This window comes from Mesoplodon densirostris, chromosome 7 (assembly GCF_025265405.1).
Source record: "Mesoplodon densirostris isolate mMesDen1 chromosome 7, mMesDen1 primary haplotype, whole genome shotgun sequence".
NCBI lineage: Eukaryota > Metazoa > Chordata > Mammalia > Artiodactyla > Ziphiidae > Mesoplodon > Mesoplodon densirostris.
The window spans coordinates 70,596,552-70,618,210 of record NC_082667.1 but is presented as its reverse complement, the minus strand read 5'-3'; the positions used below and the strand labels follow the sequence as shown (position 1 = coordinate 70,618,210).

Below are 21,659 nucleotides of genomic sequence, written 5' to 3'. Positions count from 1 at the left end.
AACTCCTGCCCCGCTCAGAGTCCTGAGAAACCAAAGCCGAGTGACCCACAGAGAAGACACCCCAGCTGGGGACAAGTCGGGTCACCCTAGAAAGTCTGAGTTCAGATAACACTCCTTATCCCCAGCTTCTGTCTTCATCTGCTCACTCACACGCATGCAGCCATCGGCACACGACCCCCTCAGCCCCATGGAGCCTGCCTACCACACTCACCAATGCGTACCCAGAGTACAGACACGGGGCAGCAAGGGCCACACAGACACACGTGCCACCTATGGGTGCACTCCAGGCCCACCTACACAGAAGTTCCCACACACTCACACCCTGGGACATATGCTAGAAAGTTCCCTATGCTCACATACCAGCCCAGACACAAGTCCTCCCACTGGCGCTCGCTCCCACTCACAAGCACTCACACTGATACACTTACACCTACTATCCAAATAGTCACAAGCATGCTCTGTCCCGGACCGGGCTGGGCACCGAATCCAGCCTGGGGAGCGCCGCCTACTTACTCAGAGCGAGTGAGAGCGCGTGTGCGCGGCTGCATGCAGCGGCCAGGCAGGCGGCGGCAGGCACAGCTGGGGCTGCAGAGGCTGCGAGCAAGTGACCTGCTCGGTGGCCCAGCCCGAGGGCCGCCGGCTGCCCGCGCCCCACCCCGCTCTGCCCCCGCCCGCCGCTCCCGCCCGCCGCCGCAGGACCTCCGGCAACAGTCCGCTCGCTGCCAAACCTCTGCCCCGCGTCAGCCACCGCTGCCTGCAGTCTCAGCCGGGCTGCGAGGCTCTTTTGGTGCCCCTGGCAGTGCAAACTTTGTGCTCTCGGCTGTGGGGAGCCCTGGAATGGGGACGCGGTCAGGTCTAATTAGAGACCTGGCTCACACGGGGCCGGGCGGGAGTCACGGCGGGTAAGCACCCCGGACCGTCGGAGCCGTCCCGACCCTGGTGCCCACATGTGCCCCACATGCCAACATCTGGAGAGGAAAGGGAGTGTGTTGGAACTGAAACAAAACAAGGAGGGGTTTGGGTGCGGTTCACACGCTCTGCGGAGGAAGCGCTGAACTTTGAGCAGCCCCCAAACGCCCGGAAGGCCACTTGGTTTATTGACCCTCAGGTGCTTCCCTTTGGAACCTAAGTCGCTCACATAAGATCGCTGACCTGCCAGAAAGGACAGAAGATGGTTGCAGAGACTCGTTTTAACTTGGGGCACATCAAACTTCCACTCTGCACTTAGTGTCAGATGGCCAAGTCTAGAGAAGAAGGCTGATTCCTACCCCAAAGCTCAGGAACGTCGCATTCCATCCAACCCCCTCCACCCTGCCATGAATCATTCCCCACCAGGGGCCTGGAGTTCCTCTACCCACTCTGGGGGGCGGGCCACCAAGGAAGAGCGGACCCTAGCCTCCCTTGGGCACTGTTTCCAATTTTGAACCTGCTCATTGGCAGGAAGTTCTCCTTGGCATCTAACCTAAATCCCTCATGTGCAACTACTGTATGTCAATATGCTCACACTTTGTGTTCAGGGACAGGAAAACCAGCTCTGTCTCCAAGACACAATGACCACTCCAAGGTCCCATCTCAGCCTCTCTTCCTTGACACTAATACCCATGTTCACCTTTTCAGGCCCTGGCTAAAAATGATGATTGCTCCCTGGCCCTGGACACATTGCAGCTCCCGACATTAACTCAACTGCCTTAGCTCTCTGGGGACCCCAGACTCTGTAGATGCCCAAGTCATCCTCCTCAGACAAGCCAGCTTTGACTGCAGCCTCCATCCGTTGGAGACACCCTGATGCTACTCCCCAGACCCTTGAGAGGGGCTTCAGTTCCTATCTCAGCAAAGGCTGTCTCAGGGCCTGGGGACAGAGCTTGAAGGCCCAGCCATTCACCTGGCTAAGCATTAACACTGAAGCCACAGCCTTCCTCAAATGGGCAGTTTCCTGAATCTTTGAGTCCATTTCTGGTAGATCAGGTAGTGTAAAAAAAAAAAAAGAGCCTGGGCTTTAGCCTCAAAGAAACCTAACCTTGCACACTGCCTCTACTACATTCTAGCTATGCGTCCTTGGACAAGTCACTTAAACTCTCTGAGGCTCAGTTTTCCCATATTTACAATGGGGATCATAATAATCTCTGCCTAGCTCATACGTTGTTGAAAGTATGAGATGAGCTCAGGAATGTAAAAGTACCTGAATAGCTAAGATATTTTTTAGTATGCTAGAAATGGAATGAGGCTTAGATCATGAACAGGATAAGTATTAGCAAAAAGCCTCAGCAATATTTCATTCCCAGGTACAAACTCTGGGTCCGAGTTTCAGGTAAAGAGAGGAACAGACTTGGTTTTTTAGATGTTCCCTTTAGGACACTTGGTATGTATGTCCCCCACCTGCATTCCCAAACACACACACACACATACACACACACACACACACATCCACGTTCCCAGATACATACAGCACAGCCCAGCCTCCTGGGCTCATGTCGGCCCCACAGGCCCCAGCCTCTTATACCCTCGCTGGCCGTCTCTCCATTCCCAGGGGGCCTCCTCATGGCTCCAGTCTTGGCTGCAGCAACTCCAAGCCTCCTTACAGGGGCCCTGGCAGGCAACTCCTCTCTCCTTGCCCATCCTTCTGGGCCATGGCCCCTGCAGGCCTGAGACTCCAGGCAAAGGTGGCAGAGGCCTTCTCCAAGGCAGCTCAGAACTGAGGCTGCGGGGGGAGCTCAGAATTGGAGCATCAACCCCCTCAGCCTCCTCCCTTCTGCCTGCCTGGCTTCCCAGGGCTGTCCTGCTTAATTCTTAATGGAAATTCCATCCCCAGCGCCGGCCCTGGCTGCCTCAGGGAGTCCAGGCTTGGGCCAACAGCAAACTCCACCCAGAGACAGGAGGCCTGCTTGGCCATATAAACACAGATACACACATATTCACATACATACATACACACTCAGCAGACAGACATGCCCAGAGTCATTCACAAACTCAGAGAGTCTCACCCAGACACATACCCAGAAGGATAATAAGTATTATAATCACTAGCACTTATTGCATGGTGCTAAGTTTTTTGTAGTTATCAACTTCCCTAATCCTCACGATTATACTGGGTTCATGGACGACTTAGCTATTATCCCTAATTTACACATGAGGAAACTGAGGCACAGGGAGTAATAACTTGCATTAGTAATAATAGCCTAACACGTGAGCACCAGAAACCATGCTCAGGGCCTTATGTGCATTGTTTCATTTTGCCACCATAGTAACATTTTGTAGAAGTTATTTTTATTCCCATTATACAGACAAGGAGAATGGAGGCCAGATGGTTTAAATCATATGCCTGTGGCCTCACAGCTTGTGAGATGAAGGGAGACTCTATATAGATATGTGTGGGAGCCCTCACGAGTGAAAAGGGAGACATACAGGTAAACAGATACACGCAGACTCTCAGGGGCACAACCACAAATAGGTCCTTCTACCAAAGGAGAAGCCACAGAAATGGTTCAGAGCTGCATCAGGCAAAGGTCCCCTCTAGCCTGATGCCATGTTCTTCTTCCCTCCCAAAAGGCCCATCCCAGCTCCACCAACTTCAGGAGTCACTTCAGGAAGGACAAGTTAGACTTAAATGGAGGGCAGATTTCAGGTTTACAGTTCAGTCAGCCAGCCTGAACTACAGTCAATCCACAGCCTCAGCTCCAAATCTAGTTTGCCCAGCACACCCCACATGGTCACTGGAAGAAGTCTCAGGTGCTCTCTTCTGAAGGGATCATGAATGAACCTCATGCAGGTAGCGCCTCAAAGACTCTGGCACTGTCAGGGGCTGGCCAAGGAGGGCTCCTGGCCCCCAGCCCAGATGAGGCTGCACAGGACCCAGAGGACAAGGCATGGCACCAGAGCCCAGGCCTCGGGCAGAACAGAGCAGGGTCTGCCCGAGAGAGCTGGTGCCAGCTCCAGTCTTGCAGAGAAGTGGCAAGACTTTGGTGGGAGGAGGGTGGGCACAAGAGGGGCAGGGCTATGATATAGGACAAGTCGCAAAGTCCAGAGCCCTGGGAATTGGGAGAACAGGACTGCAAAAGAAGAGAACAGAAGAATTTAGCAGTCCAGGAACTTGTCCACTGCTGGAAATTTCCATGCTAAGTTAGACATCTCCAAGCAGGGGCTGTGCTGGCAGTGGTGCTCATTCCCAGCAGCCCCAGTAGAGTGCAGTGTGATCTCCATTGTCTCTCGTCATTTCCTACTCTGTTCCCCTCCCAGAATTCCTCGACTGCTCTTGCTCACAAGCCCACCCATTCCATGGTCTGAGAACAGCTCAGCATGGCAGCCTTGTGGGGCATCTACTTTGGAAAGGGGTTTTTCCAGAGAGGCGTGCACAATTTAACCTGGAATCATGCAGCCAGGCAATGGCTCTAAGAGGAGGAGACATTCAGAGCCCAAGAATCTGCATTTCTAAAAGGTTCCCAGCTGATGTGGATGGTACTGGTCTGGGGGCGTCAGCTCTGAGAACCACTGCTTTATAGAATAAAAGAAAGTCAGAGGTCATTCCAGCTCAAAACTAAGGTGCAGCCTAACTTTAGAGGGCAAATGGTTTCTTCTGAAAGGACCCAAAGAAAGAATGTCCATTCCTGTCAGTAGGCTGTACTTTCCTTTCCCCAGCTGCCATCTCCGCAGCTTCTGCTCTGGCCCTGCCCTCTGTTGGTCAGTCTCCCTTGGACTTTGTGATGGCCCTCTCTGCCTCAGTCCATCTCAAGTAAGACACAGCATCCTCCACTCTGTCCTCCACCTACTCAGAGAAGGTTATCAAGATGAGGAACCTGAACAAAAATAGCTGATGACCAGACAGGCTCTCATTTCCGAGGACTGAGATATCAGATCAGAAGGTCCTGATGATCGCAGCTGAAATGCCAGCCCACCCAGAGATATGAGCGATGGGCAAGGATCCCAGTACCCATGGCTGTGACCTTAAGTCCTGCAGTCCCCTCCTGCAGCCTTGAGACATGCCCATGGAGATGCTGTCCTGCCTCCAGGGGTGATGGTGGGATAGGCCACTCAAGAAGGACTGGGAGAGGGGAATCTAGCCATAGGCTGGTGTGGACACCCCATTGACTCACTCGGGCCATCTATCTCTCTCCAGGCCTTCCTCTACAATGCTCTCAAAAGGGGAAATTTCCCTCAACTCCCAGAACCAGTGTGAAAACCTGTAATGTAACTAGGATGAAGGATGTGAGGACCAGAAAGGCCCTCAGTGATCTCTGGGAGCAGGGGTTCTGAAATTTTATTACCCACCAGAATCCCTGGGTGGGGGAGGGGAGTGAAATGCAGGTTCCCAGGACTCCCTCAGAGGTTCTGATTCAGTGGGTTGGTGGTGAGCTGAAGCCTGGGTACCTCTCTCTTCCCAATCCATGTTCAGTGACTTCATGCTGGTAACTTGAAACTGGCCATAATGGAAGTATTTATTTACACCACAGAAATTGGGCAAATACTACAAATCAGGGCATTTTGTTTTGTTTCACTTTGGTTTGCTTTGGAAAGCCTGTTGTGGACAACTTCCCAGCCCACTGTGGGGCATGTGCGTCTCTATTTTCAAGCATCCCAAGCAATTATGATGCAGGGCTTTTTGAGAAAAAATTGATCTAGTAATTAGGTTCTAACTCAAACCCTTCATTTGACAGGGAACCTAAGGCCCAGTGAGGGAAAGAATCTTGGTCGAGGTCACCGTAGTAGGCCCCTTGTGGGATCACGGCTGCTCAGTTCAGGACAGCGGGGGCTGGCAGGCAGCCCTGCATTTTGCTTGACCCTCTCCTGCAGCCTCTCCATCACACACCAGCTGTGGCTCATTGGCTAAGAGAGGCACGCAGGAAGGTCTCGCCCCTTGTGAGCCAATCAGATTGACTTTCATAGCATTTAGAATTTTAATAAGTTGGACTAGAGGTTATTAGTGGCCAGATCACCTGACTGGAGTGCCCTGGCCAGCAGTGCCCTCAGCACATGAACTCCAGCTGCTGATGGCCCCAGGACTACCCTGCCCATCCCAAGCCTTCACTGTTCAACTCTTCATTAAATTCAGAGAAGAGTTGCATTTCCTCCCAACAAATTCCCTTACTTAAAGTCACAAGCTATCTCCCATTACTTACAAGCAAAACCATCTTGAGAAACATAGCCACAGAGTAAGTTAGTGAAAATAAGAGCCCGAGATTCCTGCCCCTTTGTCTTTTCCCTATTTCCCACCCTCAGACAGGATGCAAAAGGAAGGTGTGCAAATATGCAATTCTCCAGGGTGGTGGTTTTCCAAGAGTGGTCCTAGACCAGCAGCATCAGCAATTCCTGGCATCGTATAGGAAAGGCAAAGTCTCAGACCTCCTCCAACAGCTACTGAATCAGAAGCTCTGGGGCTAGGGTCCAGCAAGCTGTGGTTTAACAAGCCTTCCAGGTGATTAGTATACCCGTTACACTCTGAGGACCACCATCCTAGCAGGAGGGGCTGTAGCTTCTTTCTCCCTAACAATGAATCGAAGGCTGTTGAGCCAAGGGAGGAAAAGTGATCAGGGTGCCAACTGTGTGGCCAGCTACACTCCTTCCTGGCTAGCATCCTTGTCCCCACACTCCTGGGCAGTCTCAGGCATCCGAGCTGTGGCCCTGCATCCCAAGCTAAGACAGAGGCCCTCTTTCCAAAGTCTAAGGGGTAACCTCTTTCCAAAAACAGCAGGACAGCTTCAGCAGAGACACGGCAGAAAAATGCTACTTCCGTCGCTGTTTTGGTGCCTAATTAAGGGAGTGACTTAGTGACATTCCTTGGCCCTTTGGATCTCAGGGGATTGTTCTGGACAGCCTGGGGACAGCTTCAGGTGTCCTTCTGGAAGGAAGCCTGCTAAGGGCCTGGCTCTAGAAACCACTTTGGCTTCTCCAGCATGAATCTACTGTTTCCTCTGCTTCTTGTGCTCCCTGGGTTCAGGGAGAAAGATGAGCTTCGAGGGTAACTGAAGAAGTGAGGTCTTGGGAAAAGGAGCAAAATAATGATAATAATAAACTACTATGGGCTTCCCTGGTGGCGCAGTGGTTAAGAATCCGCCTGCCAATGTAGGGGACATGGGTTTGAGCCCTGGTCCGGGAAGATCTCACATGCTGCGGAGCTACTAAGCCCGTGCGCGACAACTACTGAAGCCTGCGCATCTAGAGCCCGTGCTCCACAACAAGAGAAGCCACCATAATGAGAAGCCCGCGCACCACAACCAAGAGTAGCCCCCGCTCACCACAACTAGAGAAAGCCCACACGCAGCAACGAAGACCCAATGCAGCCATAAATAAATTTAAGAAAAAAGCTACTATTATTACATAAGAAGTCAGTCACTGACTTCTTCCCGTATACAGAACTGCTGTACTAAGCACTTTCTATGATCTACCTTGTTTGTGTCTCACCATGATCCAGCGATGTAGTTATTACCATCCCCTCTTTAGAGGTGAGGAACCGAGGGCAAGAGAGGTTAAGTAGCTCTCCTGAGATCACACAGCCAGTGAGTGGAAGATCAAAGATTCAGACCCAGGTCTGTCTGAGTGTAGGTCCACGAGTTTCCCAGGGTGCAGTGCAAGAACACAAGTGCAGAGGTGCACCTGCTGCTGAGAGGGAAGGCCAGGTGACTTGTGGCAAATAAAGGGGCAGAAACGGGGGTAGGGGCTTGAGGAGTCAAAGAAGGAACAGCCCGGCTCCCCTGGGAAGTAGAGGGAGCAGATTAGGAATGACAATCGTAGCCAGACTAGAGTTGAAAAACACACATTTTACAAGGAGTCCGTGAGAGCAATCACACAAGCCAGACTTAGTGACTCCAGATCGGAGTCTGGGGACACGGGCTGACCCCACGTCTAGTAAGTGTTCCAAGGCAGGAATTGCAGGGAGCTTACCATCTGTCGTGAGAGGGGAAACAGCTGAGAAATCACCTCACACCGCGGGGTGCTGCCCTGAAGGACTTCCCTTCCAGCCCCGGTAGAACCTGGCCCAGATTCCTGAACACAATAGGGCCTGTGGACAGAGGCGGCCCGGGCGAGCACTGGGAGTCATTGCGGAAGCTGTGAGCCTGGTAAAGAAAGACCTTTCCCCACCTGGAGAACGGGAGGCTCTGGAGCTGGCTGTGGGTTGAAATCAAGGCATGTCATTAAACGGTACCACCTCTTCCCAGCTGATCAAAATAAAGACCTGAGGCAATTTTTATTCCTCTTACCTCACCAGCCCCCTGCTCCCCAACATCCAGCCAGTCGGTCTGTCCTGTCTGCTCTGCCTCCACGGTGAAACCCTGACCATCTAAAACCCCTTAACCACAAAGTTGCCAGAGTCATCCTTTAGCAATGTGAGTGAGATCACATCCTCCTCCAACCTAAAACTCTTCAACAGCTTTTTTTTTTCTTTAATTTATTTTTGGCTGCACTGGGTCTTCATTGCTGCGCACGGGCTTTCTCTAGTTGCGGTGAGCAGGGGCTACTCTTCGTTGCTGTGCGCAGCCTTCTCATTGTGGTGGCTTCTCTTGTTGCGGAGCACAGGCTCTAGGCACACAGGCTTCAGTAGTCGTGGCTCTCAGGCTCTAGAGTGCAGGCTCAGTAGTTGTGGTGCACGGGCTTAGTTGCTCCATGGCGTGTGGGATCTTCCCAGACCAGGGCTCCAACCCGTGTCCCCTGCATTGGCAGGCGGATTCTTATTTTTTCTTTTTAACATCTTTATTGGAGTATGATTGCTTTACAATGGTGTTAGTTTCTGCTTTATAACAAAGTGAATCAGCTATACATATACATATATCCCCATATCTCTTCCTTCTTGCATCTCCCTCCCTCCCTCCCACCCTTCCTATCCCACCCTTCTAGGTGATCACAAAGCACTGAGCTGATCTCCCTGTGCTACGCAGCTGCTTCCCACTAGCTATCGGTTTTACATTTGGTAGTGCATATATGTACCTGGCAGGAGGATTCTTAACAACTGTGCCACCAGGGAAGCCCAACAGCTTCTTATTATTGCACTTAGAATACAAGTTCTAGACCCTTTCTCTGGCTCACAAAATTCCACCTGATTCTTCTCTCCACCAGGGTCTCAGGTCACATCATCTTCCTAAGAGAGCTCTTCCCTGACCACCCAAATTAAAAGAGCCCTCCCCTGTCATTCCCCTGTTAATACCACTTATCACTCTCTGAAATTTCCTTGTTTATTTATTTGTTTGACTATTATCTGTCTCCCCAGTGCCCCACTCCACAAGAACGGAGGACCTACGTTCCAGTGCAGTGCCTGGCACATAGTAGATATTCAGCAAACTTCTGTGGAATGGTCTGAGCACGGTGGTGGAAGTAGCTGTCACATGTGGCAGAGCACAGACGTGGCCAAGACCATCCAGGAACCAGATGCCAAGAAGATAAAGGGAGCCAGACAGAAAACCCAGCCACTGAAAGGAAAAGGACTTGGGTTTCCAAGAATCTTCCCTATGAAGGGTGTTTGCACCCCTGGTTCGTGAGGCCCAACAGCTTCCCTGTCCTGGAGGTTTCACAAGACACCCCCCTATACTCTAACAACATTTTTCTTATTTGTCTTAAACTGGCTTGAGGTTTTTTTTCTTCTGCTTACAATTCTAAAAGTCCTAATGTATCCCCCCCTCCCCATGTCTCCTTGGTGAAGGCAGCACCGAGAGAAGCCCAGCTGTTAGTGGGAAGAGCACAGCACGGGGGATAAGAATCAGAGGCTTCTCTCTTACCTCTGTGACCCTAAGGAAGTGTCTTTCCTTTTCTGAGTCACAGAGCGTCACCTGAGACCTAGTGCAAGAGTCCTCTCAGGTGTATCTGACAAGGACTCTGAGCCCATAAAGTAAAGAAAGGAGCCATCTTCCAGGCAGAATGCATATTCTGTATATTTTTCTTTCCCAGTCAGGTCCCAGCAGGAAAAGAAGTCCACTTAGGTGGGACTTGGAGAACTGAAAGGCTATTTATGGTCAGGGATAAGAGAATAACAACTGGTCTGAGGCACCCAGGTACTGACAACAGTGGGAAGATGCTACCACTTCTAAGTCTAGGGGCAAGGGGGGAAATGGCTTACGGGTGTTCTGGTAGAAGCATGGAAGAGGTCGTCTCAGAACCATGGCACCAAAGTGGGAAAGAACTTCTCTAACCTCTCTCTGCTCCTCCATTTGACCTCCAGCCAGTACCTCCACTGGCAAAACCCAACCAGATAACCCAGGGGATGCGATCTGAGGACCAGTTCCTCTGGACACAGAGCAGAGCAGAGAAGGATGGAGAAGCTGTGGGGGAGGGTGTACAGTACAAATGGATAGTAACTGGAACCCAGAGAAAAGCCAAGACCTACAAACTCTTTCAATCCCCACAGCCTCCCACACATTTAAATCTCTATAAAAGTGCTACAACTCTCAAGAAAGTCAGTGAATTGTTATAATGGTCTTGTTGGGCTCAGATTTACAGCCCTTGCCTAAGGGCCTGCCAAAGACAAAGGCAAGAGCTTTAGCTTTGCCCCTGAGCACATGCAACAGCTGCCATGAGAGCTTCCTGAAAAGTTTCACCAGGAGATAAAAATTCTGACAATCTGAATAACTGAAAAGCCTTAAGGCCAACTCCCAGATACATTATTGAGGATGGATGGGTAATTGCCCAGAAAGGATTCTTCTAATAGAAACCACGCCCAGCCAGGACTGTAGGAAAGAAAAAAATGATCTATTTTAAATTCCTTGCAATTAATACCCACCTATGGTTTAAAAGATCTGGTCTCAGACACACCCATTCCTGGAGGGAAATCCTCCAAAACCCATACGTGCCTAAACCATATTAGGAAAGCTGGGAGAGTGGGGAGCAGAGGTTTTAATCCAGAAGACTAAGACCCTTCTAAGAGTGAGAATATTCCCAAAGAAAGAATGTGCTACTTCAGAAGATAGTGACCTCACCAATGCTGAAGGAAGTTTAGTCCAGTAAAAAATGAATAAAGGCCAGTCCTGTGCACATCGCTCAGAATATAAATGATCAAGGCAATCTGTGACCTTGGGATGCTCACAGTCTAATAAAGAGATATAAATAGACCATCTCGGTGCTTTGTGACTGCCTGGAGAGGTGGGATGGGGAGGGTGGGAGGGAGGGAGATGCATGAGGGAAGGGATGTGGGAACAGATGTATATGTATGACTGATTCACTTTGTTATAAAGCAGAAACTAATTTAAAAAAGTGAAAAAAAAATAGACCATCTCATGCTAGGAGATAATTAATAAGAGAGGTGTGTTAAAATGTCCCACCAGAATTGTGGATTTAGGCTTTATATTACTTTGAGGCTGTTATTAGGTGCATATACATTTAGAATTATTACATCCTGTTGGAAAGTTTTTAATTTTGCTATTATAAGGTGGCCTTCATTATCTCAATGATGTTTTTTGCCTTAAAGTGAGTTTTGTTCAAAATTAATATAGCTACACTACCATTATTTTGGCTACTGTTTGCATGGAAAATTGTTCATTCTTTTACTTTGGCCCTTTCTGTATTCTTATGTTTTAGATGCCTCTTGTAAAGAGACTGTAGTTAGACTGGTCTTTTAATTCAGTCCATGTAAATAGAGGTAAAGGAGTTATGTGTTATGCAGATGGTTATCTGTGAGAAGAGCTTTCCAAAGAAAGGAAACAGTCAAAGCAAAGGCTCTAAGGCAAGAGTGTGCCTGGTGTTTTGGAGCAAAAGTAAGGAGACTAGTGATGGAGCGGTGCAAAGAAGGGAGGGGAAGTAAGAGGAGATGAGGGTGGGGATAGTAGAGAAGAGTTGGAGCAACGCCCTGAGTAGTGAAAAGGGGATGGGGCCCAGTGCATACGTGGAAGAAATGGCTCTAGCTTGGAGCATGGAAAGTTCACCTATGGAGTCTAGCGGGAGACGAGGACCTGGGAGCAGAGACCAGTGGTGTACAGGTGTTCTGGTGGAGTCTGGGGAGGCTCTCTTCTGATCCATGTCATTTAATCAGGAAAGTAAGAAGCACAGTCAGGGACTGAGAATAAGGACGGTGGAGGAAGTGTCAAGGTTTTGAGGAGAAGGTGTGAATAATGATCTAGAAGTAAATGGGAGAGTGAATGGACTAAGGACATACAATTTCCTGGCAGCAATAAAGGCTTAATTAAAGCTCATGGATTTAAATTGAGGCAATCAATCAATATAGTTGTGTGATTTTTCTCCAGGCGTTAAAGGTCTTTGATCCAGACGCCAAGTTGCTGAAGCCTCCTGTACCACATTCTGCTGAATGGCCATCTGGTCTCTCCTTGAACACTTGCAGTGACAGGGAGCCCATCACTTCCCGAGAAGCCCCTGCTATCATTAGACAGCTCCCACTGTCAGAAAGTGTCTCCTCCCATTAAGCTGGCATTTCTCTTCCCATTTGTTCCTCCTATGTGTGAACCTCTGGGTCTGTTTCTGTTTTCTGTTGTTTATGTTGCTCTGTGTCCCCCTGTGTCTGGTCATCCAGAAATTTGATAACATAGCCAGCTGGTAAAGCTGGGAGAAACAAGAACTCTTACGCATGGCTGGGGGGGATGAAAAATGGTAGATTACTTATACTTAGCAAAATTACATACGCATTTACTCTCTGACTCTACAATCCCACTGCCAGAAAGAATAAAAAATGGTATCCCATTAGATTAAAATTAGATTAACGTGATCCTAGATTGTGCTCATGCACATTCCCCTTAAGGAAATAAATATGAATATTTTACGAAATTTAGCTCCAAAGTTGATTGTTACAGCATTTTTACAAGAATTAAAATCTGGAAATAATTTACATGCATATAAGGGATTGATTAAATAAATTCTGGCACATTTATTCAATGGAATGTGAAATGGACATGAAAAATGATACAGTAGAAGAACATGGAGTGGCATGGAAAGATGGACCCTGAAAAAGGCAGGTTTCGAAGAAGTTTGGTGGGATACAATTTTATAAATATGCACATAAGATATAAAAAAAAATAACACACACCAACCTACTAACGGTGGATTTCTCTGGATGATGAGATATCTAAGAAACATACTATTCCCCCACCTTTTGTTGTTGTTTTGTCTTTCCTGTAGTTGCTAAATTTTCCATATTGAGTATTTTAATTTTATAATTAAGAAAAAGTTATTTAATTTTTAATTAAAAAACAAACCCTACCAGCCTTTCATCATTGAGTCCAAGACCCAGCCCTCCATAAAAACCTCCCTTATTTTGTCTTCACTCATCCCCCACAGGAGCAGTCCTGTGTCAAAATGCAGAGATCTCTGTTCATTCCCTTAATGCCCCTCCCACACCCGCCACCCCTCCATCTCTGCCCCAGCCTTTGTTCTTTGAGGAAAGTCAAGAAGGCAACACAATGGGTCTCACTATGGCTGCTCTTTTCACAAGGTCCCTCAGACAAGAGGAAGCTTCCAGCCTCCCTCGTTGCTAAGGACAACCATCTGCCCCTGGAATCCTTAGTACCTTTGGTAGGACGTTGCCTCACACCTGCGAGGGAGGCATCATTATTCCAAATATAGGGGCCAGAAAACCAAGGTTATGAGAGCAGGGAGAGGTGAATCTGGGAGACCAGCTTGGGACCAGACTGGGAAGAGGGGATCCTGGCAGAGTTAGCTTAAGCGCCTGCTTGGTGTGCCCTCTGGTGGAGAAGGGACTGCTTTGCACCCAGAGGGAGGGACTGGTGGGAGACTGGGTATTTTAAGATGCTGCCAGCCCCTCCACTTTTATTTTTGACATCCTCACCCCACATCATGTTAAGAAGCACCTGCATCTCACATTAAACACTATTTCTATACAACTACATACGAGTTGAGTGGGAGTGGACCAATGGACATGTAGATACTTAAATAAACATACAAATAAACAATTTTGTAAGACACACACTACCTGATTACCATGCTTACTTTAACACCACAGTGTGTCTAAGTATATCAAGACAATGTGGTATTCAAGGGGGAAAGGGGGAGAGGGATAAATTGGGAGATTGGGATTAACATATATGCACGAATATATATAAAATAGATAACTAATAAGAACCTACTGTATAGCACAGGGAACCCTACTCAATACTCTGTAACGACCTATCTGGGAATAGAATCTAAGAAAGAGTGGATATATGTATATGTATAACCGATTCACTTTGCTGTACAGCAGAAGCTAACACAATATTGTAAATCAACTATACTCCAATAAAAATTAATTTTAAAAAAAGACAGTGCGGTATTGGCAAAAGAATAACTACATTGATCAATGAGACAGAATTGGGAGTCCAGAAATCACATGCACACATGTGATCAATTGATTTTCAACTACGGTGCAAAGGCAATTAATTGGTTAAATAATAGTCTTTTCAACAACTGGAACAATTGCACATCTATAGGCAAAGAAATTATTCTTGACCTATACCTCTCACCTTATACAGAAATTAACTCAAAATGGATCCTAGACCTAAATGTAAAACATAAAACTAAAAATCTTTTAGGAAAAAGTATAGGACAAAGCCACTGTGACCTTGGGATCCGGGGTTGGGCAAAGAGCTCTTAGACAAGACACGACACCAAAGCACAACCCATTTAAAAAATGGTAAATTAGACTTCAGCAAAATTTTAAACTTTTGCTAAGAAAATGAAAATGCAATCCACATATTGGGGAAAACATTATCAGATATTACATATCTGATAATAATTTTGCATCCACAATATGTAAAAAACTCTCAAAATTCAACAATAATAAAACAAGCAATCCACTACAAAATGAGGAAAAGATTTGGACAAACACTTCAACAAAAGGGAAAAACGATAGAAAATAAGCACAGGAAAAGATGCTCAATGTCACTAGTCATTCAGGAAATTTAAATTAAAACCACAATTATATATTACTATATACACATTAGTGGAGTTACTAGAACACTCATACATGCCTGGTGGAAATGCAAAATGGTACAGCCACTTCAGGAAATATTTTGGCAGTTTCTTATAAAGTTAAATATATACTAGCCATAATGAATATGGTAGATATTAATCCAGCTATATTAATAATCACTTTGATGTCAAGTCTAAAAGTACCAGTTAAAAAACATGGATTGTCAGAGTGGAACAGGAACAAAACCCAACTATACATTGTCTATAAGCAACCCACTTTAAATATAAAGATGCATATAAATTAAAAGTAAACAAATGGTTGTAATGTATAGCATGGCAACTATAATTAATAGTACTGTATTGCATATTTGAAAGTTGTTAACATAGTAGATCTTTACATTTCTCATTACAAGAAAAAAATTCTGTGACTATGTATGGTGACAGATGTTAACTAGAAGTAAGTAATCATTTTCTAATATATACAAATATCAAATCATTATGTTGTACACCTGAAAGTAATAATTTTGTATATCAGTTATACCACAATTTAAAAAGTAAATGCTAACACTAATCAAAATAAAGCAGGGCTAGATATATTAATTTCAGACAGAGCAGACATCAAAGATAGGAAAATTATCAGAGATAAAGAAGAGCTAAATAAATGGAGAGATGTTCCATATTCGTGACTCAATATTAATACGCCAGTTCTTCCCAAATTTATCTACAGATTAAGTGCAATCCCAATCAAAATCCTAGCAAGATATTTTATGGATGTTGACAAACTGATTCTAAAGTTCATATGGAGAGGCAAAAGACTCAAAACAGCCACGAATCTTGAAGGAGAAGAAATTGGAGGACTGATGCTACTCAGTTTCAAGTAGTAGGAGAAGAAATTGGAGGACTGACGCTACTCAATTTCAAGACTTACTATAAATCTACAGTAATCAAGATAGTGAGGAATTGTTGAAAGAACAGACAAATAGATCAATGGAACAGAATAGAGAGCCCAGAAATATACCCTCACAAAAAGTCAACTGATCTTTGACAAAAGGCAGTACAATGGAGTAAAGATAGTTTCTTCAACAAATGGTGCTGGAACAACTGGACATCCACGTGCTAAAAAATTATTCTAGACACAGACCTTTCACAAAAATTAGCTCAAAATGGATCATAGGCCACAATGTAACATGCAAAACTATAAAACTCCTAGAAGATTATATAGGAGAAAACCTACATGACCTTGGGTAAGGTGATGTTGTTTTAGGTACAACACCAAAGACATGATCCATGAAAGAAGTAATTGATTAAGTTGGACTTCATTAAATTGAAACCTTTGCCCTGCAAAAAACAGTGTCAAGAGAATTAGAAGACAAGCCACAGACTGGGAGATGATATTTGGAAAAGGCACATCTGATAAAGGCCTATTCTCCAAAATATATAGAGAACTCTTAAAACTTTGAAAATGGGCCAAAGACCCTAACAGAAACCTCACCAAAGAAGATATACAGATGACAAATAAGCATATGAAAAGATGATCCAAGTCATATGTTATCAGGAAAATGTAAATTAAAACAGCAGTGAGACACCACTACACACCTATTAGAATGGACAAAATCCAGAACACTGACAATGTCAAATACTGGCGAGAATGTGAAGGAACAGAACACTCATCATTGCTGATGGGAATGCAAATGCTACCAGCCACTTTGGAAGGCTGTCTAGTAGTTTCTTACAAAACTAAACATACACTTAGCATATGATCCAGCAGTCACGGTCCTTGGTATTTACCCAAACTAGTTGAAAACATATATCCACATAAAAACCTGCACACAGATATTTATAGAAGCTTGATTTATAATTGCCAAAACTTGGAAGCAAACAACATGTCCTTCAGTAGATGAATGGGTAAACTGTGGTACATTCAGACAATGGAATACTAGTCAGTGCTAAAAAGATATGCGCTACCAAGCCATGAAAAGACATGGTGGAAACGTAAGTGCATGTTACGAAGGGAAAGAAGCCAATCTCAAAAGGCCGTATGTTGTATGATTCCAACTATGTGACACTCTGGGAAAGGCAAAACCAGTGTTTGCCAGGGGAGTCATGGGGAGTATTGAACAGGCAGAGCACAAAAGATTTTTAGAGCAGTGAAATACTCTACATGCTATTATAATGGTGGATATATATCATTATACTTTTGTCCAAATCCATAGAATGTACGACACCAAGAGTGAACTCTAAGGTATACTATGGACTTTGGGTGATTATCATGTGCCAGTGTAGGTTCATCCTTGGTAAAAAAAAAAAAAAATATATATATATATATATATATAATATATATACATATATATTTTTTTCTGGTGAGTGATGTTGATAATGCGGGAAGCTGTGCATGTGTGAGGGCAGAGGGTATAGGAAAATCTCTGTCCCTTCCTCTCAATTTTTTGCACACCTAAAACTGCCTTAAAAATGTTTTTATTTAAAAATATAACATAATATATAATTTAGAACTATGTAAAATATGCATATAAAAGGAAGACAATAAAAACAAATTACAGTGGGTGAATTAAGCTTATTGAAATCTTCTTTCATATATTGATTTTTCAAAGTTTCTGAAATTAGTTTTTCTTACTTAAGCAATACAATTATGTTTATCATACTGAATGCAGTAACAAGCAAAATACACAATACCACGTGTAAACTATTTGGTAGTAATTATCAAGAATGTAAATGTATATGGACAAAGATTAGAAGGCAATTGTAAAAATAAAAGACTTCTTAAGGAAAAAAATATAGACACTTGCCAAATGACTCACCAATCCCACTCCAAGGTATTTACCCAAAAGAAATGGAATGTATTGTATTAGTTTCCTAGGGATGCCATAACAAATTACCACAAATTCAGTGGGTTCAAACAACAGAAATTTATTCTCTCATTCCAAAATCTAGGTGACAGAGAGCTGCAATCCCTCCAGAGACCCTGGGGGAGAATTTACTCCATGCCTCTTCTAGCTTCTGAGAGCTGCTGGCTGATTTGGCTTCCTCGGTTTATGACTCTCCCTACCTCTGTCTTCACATCATCTTCTCTTCTGTGTATCTTTTTCTTTGTGTATCTCTTATAAGAACACATCATTGGATTTAAGACCGACTTGGATAATCCAGGATGAGCTCATTTTAAGATCCTAATTTAATTACATCAGCAAAGATCCTTTTTCTAGATAAGGTGACATTCACAGTTTCCAGGGATGAAGACATGGGCATATCTTCTTGGGGGCCCCAATTTGGCCCACTACACTTATCTTCACACAAAAGTTTATAACAGCTCTATTCATAAATGCCAAAAACTGGAAGCAATCCAGGTGTCCTTCAATGGATAAATGGATTAACAAACTGTAGTACATCCCTGCAATGTAATACTGCCCAACAATAAAAAGAAACAAACTATATACATGCAACAATATGGATAAATCTCAAGTGCATTAGGTTAAATAAAAGAAAATTCAGACAAAGTTACATATTGATTCCATGTATATGACATTCTGGAAAAGGCAGAAGAATTTGATTAGATGTTTTCCAAAGAAGACATACAAATGGCCAACAGGTACATGAAAAGGTGTTCAACATCACTAATCATCAGGGAAATGTAAATCAAAACCACGATGACATATCACCTCACACCTGTTAGAATGGCTATTATGAAAAAGACAAGAAATAACAAACGTCAGCAAGGATGTGGAAAAAAGGCAACACTTGTACACTGTTGGTGGGAATGTAAATTGGTGCAGCCACTATGGAAAATAGTGTGGAGTTTCCTCCAAAAAATAAAAATCAAACTACTATATGATCTAGCAATTCCATTCCTGGGTATTTATCTGAAGGAAACGAAATCGTTGTCTTGGAAAGATATCCACAGCCTCATGTTCATAGCAACACGTGGAAACAACCTAAGTGTGCACTGATGGATGATTAGATAAAGAAAATGTGATATATGGGTAGATATAGATATGGATATATAGACATTGGTGTATATAGTTTTATATATAATGGAATGTTATTCACCATTAAAAAATGGAAATTCTTCCATTTGTTACAATATGGATGGACCTTGAGGGCATTATGCTAAGTGAAATAAGTCAGACAGAGAAAGACAAATACTGTATGATATCACTTATGTATGAAAAAAAAAAAACGAACTCATAGAAACAGAGAACAGATTTGTGGTTGCCAGAGGTGAGGGTAGGGAGCTGCAAATGGGTGAAGGCAGTCAAGAAGTACAAACTTCCAGTTATAAGATAAAGAAGTCCTGGGGATGTAATGCACAGCATGGTGACTATAGTTAACACTACTCTATTATCTACCTGAAAGTTGCCAAGAGAGTAAATCTTAAAGTTCTCATCGCAAGAAAAAACATTGTAACTGTGTGTAGTGATGAATGAACTTACTGTGGTGATCATTTCACAATATACGTATATATCAAATCATTACATTGGACACCTAAAACTCATACAATGTCATATGTTAATTATATATCAATTTTAAAAGATAAATATTTTAAAAACTATAGGGAGAGAACATAACAGTTGTTATCTGGGTTTAAAGACTGAGGGGGTAACTGACTGCAAAGGAGAAATGGGGGACTTCTGAGGAGTGATGAAACTGTTTTGTGCCTTTACTGTGATGGTGATTACATGACTCAAATGTACTGTCAAAACCCATTGAACTGTATGCCAAAAAAATGCCTTTTCTCTATAAAAATGTAAAAATATATGCTTATAAAGAGATACTGGGGACACCAGAAATACAGCTACACGTGCAACAACTCCTACAGAACACCTACTGAACGCTGGCAGAAGACCCCAGACCTCCCAAAAGGCAAGAAACTCCCCACATACCTGGGTAGGGCAAAGCAGAGAGATTCCCGCACAGAGGAGCGGTGCCGAGCGGCACTCACCAGCCCGAGAGGCTTGTCTGCTCCCCCGCCAGGGCGGGCGGCGCTGGAGCTGAGGCTCGGGCTTCGGTCAGAGCGCAGGGAGAGGACTGGGGCTGGCGGCGAGAACTCAGCCTGAAGGGGGCTAATGTGCCACAGCTAGCCGGGAGGGAGTCCGGGAAAACTCTGGAGCTGCCGAAGAGGCAGGAGACTTTTTCTTCCCTCTTGGTTTCCTGGTGCGCGAGGAGAGGGGATTAAGAGCGCCGCGTAAAGGAGCTCCAGAGACGGGCGCGAGTCGCGGCTGAAAGCGCGGAGCCCAGAGACGGGCGTGGGACGCTGGGGCTGCTGCTGCCGCCGCCAAGAAGCCTGTGTGCGAGCGCAGGTCACTGTCCACACCGCCCTTCCGGGAGCCTGTGCAGCCTGCCACTGCCGGGGTCCCGGGATCCAGGGGCGGCTTCCCTGGGAGAACGCGCGGCGCGCCTCGGGCTGGTGCAACGTCACGCCGACCTCTGCCGCTGCAGGCTCGCCCCGCACTCCGTGCCCCTCCCTCCCGCCTGGCCTGAGTGAGCCAGAGTCCCCGAAGAGGCTGCTCCTTTAACCCTGTCCTGTCTGAGCGAAGAACAGACGCCCTCCGGCGACCTACACGCAGAGGCGGGGCCAAATCCAAAGCTGAGACCCAGGAGCTGTGAGAACAAAGAAGAGAAAGGGAAACCTCTCCCAGCAGCCTCAGAAGCAGCAGATTAAAGCTCCACAATCAACTTGATGTACCCTGCATCTGTGGAATACATGAATAGACAACAAATCATCCCAAATTGAGTAGCCAGGAGTCAGTGCTGTGCCTCTGAGGTGGGAGAGCGAACTTCAGGACACTGGTCCACAAGAGACCTCCCAGCTCCACATAATATCAAACGGCGAAAATCTTCCAGAGATCTCCATCTCAACACCAGCACCCAGCTTCACTCAACGACCAGCAAGCTACAGTGCTGGACACCCTATGCCAAACAACTAGCAAGACAGGAACACAACACCACCCATTAGCAGAGAGGCTGCCTCAAATCATAAAAAGTCCGCAAACACCCCAAAACACACCACCAGACGTGGACCTGCCCACCAGAAAGACAAGATCCAGCCTCATCCACCAGAACACAGGCAGTAGTCCCCTCCACCAAGAAGCCTACACAACCCACTAAACCAACCTTAGCCACTGGGGACAGACACCAAAAACAACGGGAACTACGAACCTGCAGCCTGCAAAGAGGAGACCCCAAACACAGTAACATAAGCAAAATGAGAAGACAGAAAAACACACAGCAGGAGAAGGAGCAAGATAAAAACCCACCAGACCTAACAAATGAAGAGGTAATAGGCAGTCTATCTGAAAAAGAATTCAGAATAATGATGGTAAAGATGATCCAAAATCTTGGAAATAGAATAGACAAAATGCAAGAAACAGTTAACAAGGACCTAGAAGAACTAAAGACGAATCAAGCATCGATTAAAAACACAATAAATGAAATAAAAAATACTCTAGATGGGATCAATAGCAGAATAACTGAGGCAGAAGAACGGATAAGTGAGGTGGAAGATAAAATAGTGGAAATAACTGCTGCACAGCAAAATAAAGAAAAAAGAATGAAAAGAACAGAGGACAGTCTCAGAGACCTCTGGGACAACATTAAACGCACCAACATTCGAATTATAGGGGTTCCAGAAGAAGAAGAGAAAAAGAAAGGGACTGAGAAAATATTTGAAGAGATTATAGTTGAAAACTTCCCTAATATGGGAAAGGAAATAGTTAATCAAGTCCAGGAGGCACAGAGAGTCCCATACAGAATAAATCCAAGGAGAAATACACCAAGACACATATTAATCAAACTGTCAAAAATTAAACACAAAGAAATCATATTAA

General features: G+C 45.3%; 1 protein-coding gene across 3 annotated transcripts in view; it reads right to left on the bottom strand.

Annotated features, from left to right (window-relative positions):
* INSC (INSC spindle orientation adaptor protein) overlaps nucleotides 1–8,259 on the bottom strand; it is a 134,247-nt gene extending 125,988 nt beyond the window's left edge. For 2 of the 3 annotated variants that reach the window (XM_060103879.1, XM_060103882.1), the window contains exon 1: nucleotides 8,190–8,259. The gene's annotated coding sequence lies outside the window, so the exon portion shown is untranslated. Of the gene's footprint in view, nucleotides 1–513; nucleotides 569–8,189 lie in introns of those variants that run through there. The other variant, XM_060103881.1, reaches the window with a different exon arrangement.
* Between the last annotated feature and the right edge of the window lie 13,400 nt (nucleotides 8,260–21,659).